Here is an 8,980-nt window from a genome sequence, read left to right on the forward strand (position 1 = left end):
TTAAAAATATTTTTATTTTAAATTTTTATTTTATTTCCTTTAGAGACTTTGACCTATGTTTGGATTCTAGTCACGGAACTCTGCAGTGGTACATTGTGGGCTAAAATTGTAAAGAATGGAAGGAGTCCCGAGTCAGTCTCTTATCTCTTTCTCCCTCCCCTTATTTCGCTTCCAATTTTGCCTGACAGGTGGCTGCAATTGTGGAGCTGTACCTTATGGGCAGTGAAACAACCAAATAAAAATAAAAATTTACTTTTATTTGAAAATGTGGATCTAGAAAAACTAAGAAGCTGTGTTCCAAGTCAAGTTAAACCTAGAATTATTTAGCTTGTTCAAACATTAATACTTTGGGCCATGGATTTAGCTCAGTGGTACCACTGCCTGCCTTGCAAGCACAAGGTCCTGAGTTCGATCGCTGGGAAAAATGAATTCTTTCGGGCTAACATTACTGATGGAGAATCTCAAAATAGAAAACAAAACAGAAAACAAAGTCAAAATTCCACCAAACCACTTTTATGCCTTGGAAGCTCTTAATAAACAAAAATATGAATAGCTACTTTTGATAAAATGGAAACTTAGAAAATTTTTGAAGCAAAATATATTTATTAGGAACAACATATTTCTAAGCATTTTTAATGATATTTACATTTTTGTGGCTACAATAATGCATGTTTCATGCGTAATTGTATACTATCTGCTATTCAATAATTTGGTGTGAAAGTATTTGAAATGTCTCCAGTTATCATTTTATTCCCATTCTAAGATATTTTAGGAAATCAGTAATTCTATAAAGCTAAACAATATACTCCTTCAGGCAACAAAACTTAATTTTTCATAACTATTTAAAGAAAATTTTATTTTATATTTCATAAATACTTTAGATCAAAATATTTCTGAACTACAGTATGCACTATCCAATTTTTTGTTCAGGAAATACAAAAACAATGCAGGTTTTTTTAATAAGATTTGATCATTATTGCATTCATGATTTATTAAATGATGTTCTGATAATCAAAAAAAATGTGTTTGTCCCTACATTAAATGCTTTGATTTTTGTATCTATTTTTTATGGATTGTTCTCTCCTTACCTTCATTATCTGCTGTCATTTTTCATGCAAGCAGGTCTGCTTTTAATAATTCCCTCTTACTCATTTAATTTGCTATAATTTGTTTTCTTGTCCCCATTCTTTAATCCCCCCCCCTTTTTGCATTGGGTACCAGGGATCAAATTTGGGACCTTGCGCTTGTGAGGCAGGCTGTCCCCTTTTTTTTTTTCTTTACCCACTTCCCTTCTCTTTACTTTGCTTTTCCTTCTAATCTGGTAAAAGACCAGATTTTTTTTAGAAAAGGTCTGAGAAACTCACCTGTGACTCAATTGTGTGGGTTATATCTTGTAAATTTGGAACATTTATTTTCCTGAGTTTGCTGGAGGCATTTCATATAAATGAAGGGGTTAATAATGTGTTCCTTTATTCTAGTGAAGTAGTCAATGGCTATTTTATTTTGCCCACTGTGAAGTAAATAGTAGTGGAATAAAACACGTTATTAAAGGCAATCTATCAGTGCATGTGAATATATGACTGTGGCAAATTATAATTTATGGCACTTTTTCAGTAAACTGAGCAACTATCACCTCATTCGCTTATTAGTGAGTTACTGAGTCATAAAATATTTGAAGAAATACTAAATTATTCTTAACAATACAATCAATATAGGGTTGGGACTGTGAGAAAGATGAAGTTGTAGTTTTGGGACTCTTGAATTCTGTGAACAAGGGTATTTCACCCTTAGGTAAATAATCAGCTTTACTGTATCAATGATAGAGAAAGGAAACGATCAATCCAAGTTCACCATTATTACAGAGGAGGATTTTTATCCTTAAATGTCTATATAGTGCAAGACAATTTGCTTTGCTGTATCTTAACCCAATAGGCAGAACTGAAGTTATGACACAGGGAGGAGTCCCTTAGTTTTATCTCACACACTATAAACTCGTGGAGGACAGAAAGCAAATTTTCATCTGTTTTGTTCTCCTTTTTAAAAAGTAATATCTTGGAAATAGTAAGTACTCAATAAGCACTTCTGTTTTCTGAAAGTTAGAATAGATCTGATATTACAGATTGAGCATTCCTAATCTGAAAATCTGAAATTCTTCAAGATCTGTAATATTTTAAAATCTGAAAGATCACAATGTAATCAAACTAAAAGTTGGTAAAAGACATACAGGAACTCTGCAAACATTTGGAAATGTAACAACACACTTTTAAATAATACATATACCAAAGAGAATACCACAAAGGAAATTAGGAGTTACTTTGCAATCAGTAAAAATTAAATCACAACATATTAAAATATGTGGGATGCAGTTAAATTGATGCTTTGGAAACAGTGGAGCACATTAAAAGCTTATAGAAGATATCATAAAGCTTGAAAAGCATCACTTTCACAAACTATGATTGGAATTTCAAATTAATGCAAAAACAAGGACAGAAGAAGAAATAATTATAGTAAGAAGAGAAATAAATGAAATAAAGCAGAAAAGCTATAAAGAATATAATGAAGTGAAAAGAATATACATCCCAAAAGAAAGAAGACACATTTCCAAGAGGAATGAGAGAATATCGCAACAGACTGTATAGATGCTGAAGTGTCTACTTCCAAACTGTTAATATTATGTCTATAAATTCAACAAATTAAAGGAAATGAATCAATTTAATCTTCTAGTTTCCTTGATTGACAGGGCCTTAATCTGTAAACAAGGCTGGCCTAGAACTTGTAATCCTCCTGCTGCCTCAGTCACTAGATTTGTTGGTATTACAGACATGCATCACCAAAGCTTGTTGTGAAACCATTTCTTGAGAAATGGAAATGACCAAAAATCTATCTTAGAATAAATACAATAACTGAATATTTTATGTTCAATGAAATAAATGTAATTAAATTGACTTACTTTTTTTCTTTCAAAGAAATATTCAGACCTTATCCACTTCACTAGTGCATTCTACAAAAATTTAAGAATTACATGTTGGATATCCCTTATCACAAATGTTTGGAAATAGAATTGTTTCTGATTTTTTTAATATTTGCATATACATAAAGAGTTACCTTAGGGATGTGACTCAAGTCTAAAAATGGAATTTATTTATGTTTCATATACACCTTATAGAAATAGCTATGAAGAGGATTGGGATTTAGCTTTAAGCGATTTCAATTTTTTAAAGTTTGGTATTTTGTTTTATGGACCACAATATGGGCCATTTTATGGGATCCATTTATGGGATCAATTTTCTATGTGCACCTAGAGTAATGCACATTCTGCTGCTGAAAGAAGTGTACTAGTCAGGTCAAGTTGTGTGAGAGTGAGGTATAAGTAGTCCGACTTTTTCCTACTCAAAATAGTCACTAATTTTGCTCTACTCTACAATTGCTAAGAGGTATTAAAACATCTGAATATAATTGAAAGCATCTCAATATAATTGTGTATTTGTTTGCTTGTGTCTGTTTTATTGGTTTCTGCTTCATGTCTGTATTTTACAGTGTTGCTAATTATATAATAATTTAAGGTTATATATTATTTTAATTAATTGATCCACTAATTAATATAAATGACTTTCTTTATTCCTAGTATTTATTTTTCTGAAATCTTGCATATCTGATATTAACACAACCTTTATGATGTATTTTTTCATTGATTTATGTTAATCTATTTATATATTTATATTTAAAGGGAGTTACTTGTATCCAGCACATGGTTGAGTTTATGTCTAATGAAAGTATCTGCCTTTTAGTTAGTATGTTTAGACCATTTTGCAATTAATATAATCATTGAGATGGTTTACTTTAAATCTATAATCTTTCTATTTGTATTGTCTATTCTTTTTTCTTTCATATTTTACTGAATTTTTTGATATTGATTAAATATTTTTATGATTCTATTTTATCTTCTTTCTTAGTTGATCACTCTGGTTATTTAAATGATTTCTCTAGAGACCATAGAATACTTATTAACTTATGTAATGATAAGTTTTCATATTAATCTACGTCATATTACTCTTGCACATTTTCCTCTTCCATGTTTTTTAAAATCTCCTAAAAGTTCCTACTTTAAAAATTAAAGTTATCCTTTTAAATGATTTTTTAAATTAAAAGGTCTATCATTTTACCTCATATCTTTACTATTTGCAGTGCTTTTCATTTTTATAGATCTAAATTTAAATTTGCTATTTTCATTCTGCCTGAAGGACCTTACATTTCTGGCCGTGTTCATTTGCTGCTGATTAGTATTTTGTATTTTATATAAAAGTATTTTGTCTTTTATATGGCTGCTTTTCTTTTGCCTTGATTTTTTGATACAGAATCATAGATTAACAATTTTTTTACTCTCAGTATTCTAAAGATATTCTTTCATTATTTTTCTGAGTTGCACTGATTTCCATGATATATCTCCTATGATTATTTATTCATGTCTCTTTACAAAAGGTGCAGATTTTTCCTTTGGCTCCTTTTAAGGGTTTTTTTCCTCTGGATTTCAGCAACTAGATTATGAACTGTCCTGATGCCATTTTCACATTTTTTTATTCCCAAAATTTTTTGAGATTCTTGGATATATGGACTTATAAGTTTCATCAAATTTAAAATATTTTCAACTGTTCATTTTTAAGTGTTTGTCTTCCTCTTCCCGTTTTCTAGGACTCATAAATATCTACGGTAGGTTAAATAATGTTGTCTCACAGTTAACAATTGATCCATTCAATTTTCCCATATTATACATTATGGATCATTTCCAGTCATTTGTGTTCAACTTCATTATTTTTTCTCCTGAAGTATTCTTTTGCTAATGCTAATGCTTGTCACATCTTATACTATATTTCCTTTTTGAAATTTCAATATAGATATTTTTTGGTATTTTTATTAATATATTTTTAATACTATGTTTATCGTGGGGAGTCTGTATGTTACACATCTTAATTCTTTTCTTTCCTCTTCTTCCCCTCCCATCCCTCCCTATTCTCTTCAACTAATAAACGCCTTTTTAAAATAATTTCCATATATTTTTTTCATTCAGATTGTAATCGTATCTTCTTCAACAAACTGAATAATAACAGTGTTTTTAGCATTCTTCTCTAGTATTCTGTATTTATTTTATTGATATTTATTTCATCTCATTTTTGTAATTGTTTTCTCACTGATACGCAAATTTTATTGTGTCCTTTTTCTTTGTATGCCAAGTAAGTTTTCATTTAATGGCAGATTTTGGTGAATTTTGTTGTGTACTGGATATTTCTGTAGTATTTAAATATATTTGGACTTTTTTCTGAAATATATTAGTTTGCTGGAAGTGGTTTGATTCTTTTTAAGTTTTCTATTACTAGACAAATCTAGAAATTGCCTTTATTCTAGAGCTAATTTGACCCATTATGGAAGTAACATACAACTATGGCTTATCTTAATTTCCTCCTGAAATATGAAGTTTCCTGATCTGGTGGGTAGGAACATAAACTACTCCTGGTCTTGTGTGAGCTTTGAGAATTGTTTTACTTGTTAATTTCTATTGGTTCTCTTTAGGGCCTTAACTGTTTGTTCCCTTGAGCTAATTAGTATTCAAAGACTTGAGAGGTGCTTTTCAGGTCTTTAGAACTCTCTCAATGTGTGGTTTCTCCTTTCTATGGAGGATTTGTCTCTATATTACATTGTCTCTTACAATCTAGCCACCCTATCCTCTTCAACTCCAAATTTTGTCTCCTCACTTTAGATTACTAGGCTGTTTAGGCCCCTCTTCCATCACTTATCATATAGAAGCTCTCTAGACAATGAGACACTCATAGGATTCATCCCCTTTGTTTTCTCTTTCTCAGAAATCAAAGTCCTGTGTTGCCTTTTGTCTAAGGCGTGGGATCTATTGTCCCCTGTATTTTGCATATTTTTGTTGCTTTTCAGACTTTTAAGATGAAAGTGGAAATCCTGTTTCCGTTCATGCAGCTGTAAACAGAAGTCAGGTATTCTCTTCAAATGGTACATCAAGAATACTTTAGGAATCAGGTCACTGACATATCTATAGGGCTTCACAATTTGCTAGTCTTAAAACTTTAGCAGACAGAATTTACCTCTTGGACCTCAATACTTTCATATGGAAAATGGGGCTATAAGATCTGTATTACTCTTTTTCTTATGAAGAGTTATCCTCATTAAAATATTTGCTAATCTATAATGGTCTTTATAAAGGCTACTTTAGTTAATAGTAAACATTTATATAACCAACTGGTCATTGCTACTGGGAATAATTATTTTTACAAACATCAATTCACTTCTAAATCATTTGTAAAGAACATTCAAACGAAGGAAACATACTTCATTATGCTATCATCATAAAACTAAAATTGATTCTGTAAGTCCTGGGTATGTGATGCCATTGATAATTTAAAATATCAAAGAGTACAAAAGTTTAGCACAAAATTAACAAGAATGGTGACTACATATGTGGATGTCCCTGCAGAATGGTTTGGTGTAAATTTAACATTAAAATATAAAAAATATTTTATACTAAACTAGGTTAATTATTCTATTAAAAACCAAGTTGTTACATGATTTTTCTTTTATCAGAAGTTTAAAAAATGTACAGTAATGACTTAATACTTCAAACTTAATGAAATTTGGACAGGTGTTAAACCCTTTAAAGTCTCAGAAGCTGTCATTTCCACCTACTATTTATATTTAATAACTATACAGAAAACAGCTTTATTTGTCTAATTTCATAATTAGCTTGCTAGTATTCACAGATACTGCAAAAATAAATTTATCATCGTCAAAGCATAAATTCTAACAAACATCATGTTTGTTCGAATATTATGGAAAAGTATGAAAAATGTGTTATCTATTTATTGGGTTATAAGATGCTAAGGTATATTGCATATATTTCTTTGTTTTGGAGATAAGAATTGGCTGTATCACTTAGGTGGAAATAGGAAACAGGAGATAATAAAACAATAAAATAATATGTTACTTTCATAAGGAACAAAGAACTTGTATATTGATATCATTTTAAAGAACACTTAAAATTTCTTTGTAATGAATTTGTTTGCTAACTACATAAAAGCTAAACATATATTTCTAATTACATGAACACAAATGAGAAGACAGCTTTATATACACATTCTCTACACAAATACATTTACAGAGATACACATGCAGTCAAGTACATGCACACATTTTTATAGCTACACCTCTAAATTCTAAAGAAGGCTAATGTTTATATGAAAGGAAAAATATATATTAAAGTAAATATAATATATCTCAGAATGTTTCAATGATAATTTATTAGCTTTTAACAACACTGGTTTACATTAAAATTAAAATTAAAAACTTGTAATTATAAATGCCTATTACTACAGTTAAAAATCAAAATTCATATTATTATAAAAAGGTGTCAATTTGAAACAGATATGTTGGATGACAAACATAAATAGCTCTTCCAGTGATAAATGATTTCCCTGTGTCTTTAGCTATGCTGCCATGCAGTACCATAGGAAATATATAACCAGTGACCACTCATTTATAGCTTCCCAATGATTTGTAGCAAGCCCTCTGAATACTACCTTGTTCTATACACATCTGTTAACTAAACTGTTTACTTTTTACATTTCTCACTCTAAATAAATTGCACAAGTAAATCATTACTTTCTTCTTTTCTCCAGTCCAAGTTCACTGCTACAAGCATTAACTTCTAAAATTTCACAAACAACTCCCAGTCTAAGTTAATGCCCTTAAGATATAGGCTGCATTCTAATTTATAACTGAAGTTAGCTCTATAAAATATGTGATAGCCCTTGGACCAGGAATTTAGCTCAGTGGTGCCATCTCCTGCCTCACAAGCACAGGGTCCTGAGTTTGATCCCTAGTACAAAAAAATAAAACAAAACAAAACAAAACCATAGCCATGCATTTTAAATGATTGTAATTAAAATTATTTTGTCAAAAGTGCTAAAGGTGTAGGGAAGGTGGGATGGGTAGGGGAAGGGTAATAAGGGAAAAGAAAAAATGTGAGAAAATGAAGAGATGGAAATAAAGTGTTTGTAAATGGGGAGGGGAGGAGGGGGTGAAGGGAGGGCATGTACAAGGGGAAAAATGAGAACCAAGACCTGTCATGTAGAGGTACAAGATCACAACGATGAATGTAACTGTACTGTATCCCTAAAATGTACCAATAAACTGAATCAAAATTATTTTGTCAAAATAACGTATATTTTCCTTGGCAATCACTATTTTGAGAATTTATATTTATTATTTTCCCCTCAACCATTTTTAACATCCACATAATTCCATCCTACCTCTCCTCTCACCCTACTCCCAAAAGAATTTTTCATTAGTGATTGAAATTTGTTTTAAACAGTTGAAGCCATATTTCTTCACTTAGAGTAGACAGTCTTTTAGTGTTTCCTGTTAGATTTGCTCAGTTTATGTAAAGATTAAAGGTAGTCTTTCCTAGAAGCAAAGAGACTATCTGAATTTTTTTCTATCTCTTATACCTGATTTTATAATAGCATACAAAAAACTTGGAGAAAACAGTTTAAGTGAATGTCATTCAAGTTACTGGTTAGAGGAAGATTTCCTCAACGCACATCATACAGTGTTAAATAGGTACAATATACAAATATATGTATTTAATTAAATAGTGGAAGCATTACTTTATTCCTACAAGGAAAAAGAAATTCTTGTAAACTAATAGTGGAAAAGTAAATTAGTATATCTATTATATAAAACAGTATGGTATTTATGCCCTAAATAAAAAATAGAATTATCATTTGATCTAACAATACCACTTCTGGGAATATATCCAAAGGAAATGAAGTCAGTGTTGAAGAGATATCCATGCTTCTACTTTTACTACAACATTATTCACAATAGCCTACATATGACGAAATCAACAAAGTGCTCATTGATGGATGAATAGATAAAGGAAATTACATATATATATATATATATA

At 30.3% G+C, this 8,980-nt stretch overlaps 1 protein-coding gene across 2 annotated transcripts in view; it reads right to left on the reverse strand.

Moving 5' to 3' along the window:
* Positions 1 to 8,980, reverse strand: part of Hdx (highly divergent homeobox) — a 186,061-nt gene that overhangs the window by 168,452 nt on the left and 8,629 nt on the right. The gene's annotated exons all lie outside the window — the stretch shown is intronic.

Source organism: Fukomys damarensis, unplaced genomic scaffold, assembly GCF_012274545.1.
Source record: "Fukomys damarensis isolate Sample0158 unplaced genomic scaffold, DMR_v1.0_HiC HiC_scaffold_39, whole genome shotgun sequence".
NCBI classification, from domain to species: Eukaryota; Metazoa; Chordata; class Mammalia; order Rodentia; family Bathyergidae; genus Fukomys; species Fukomys damarensis.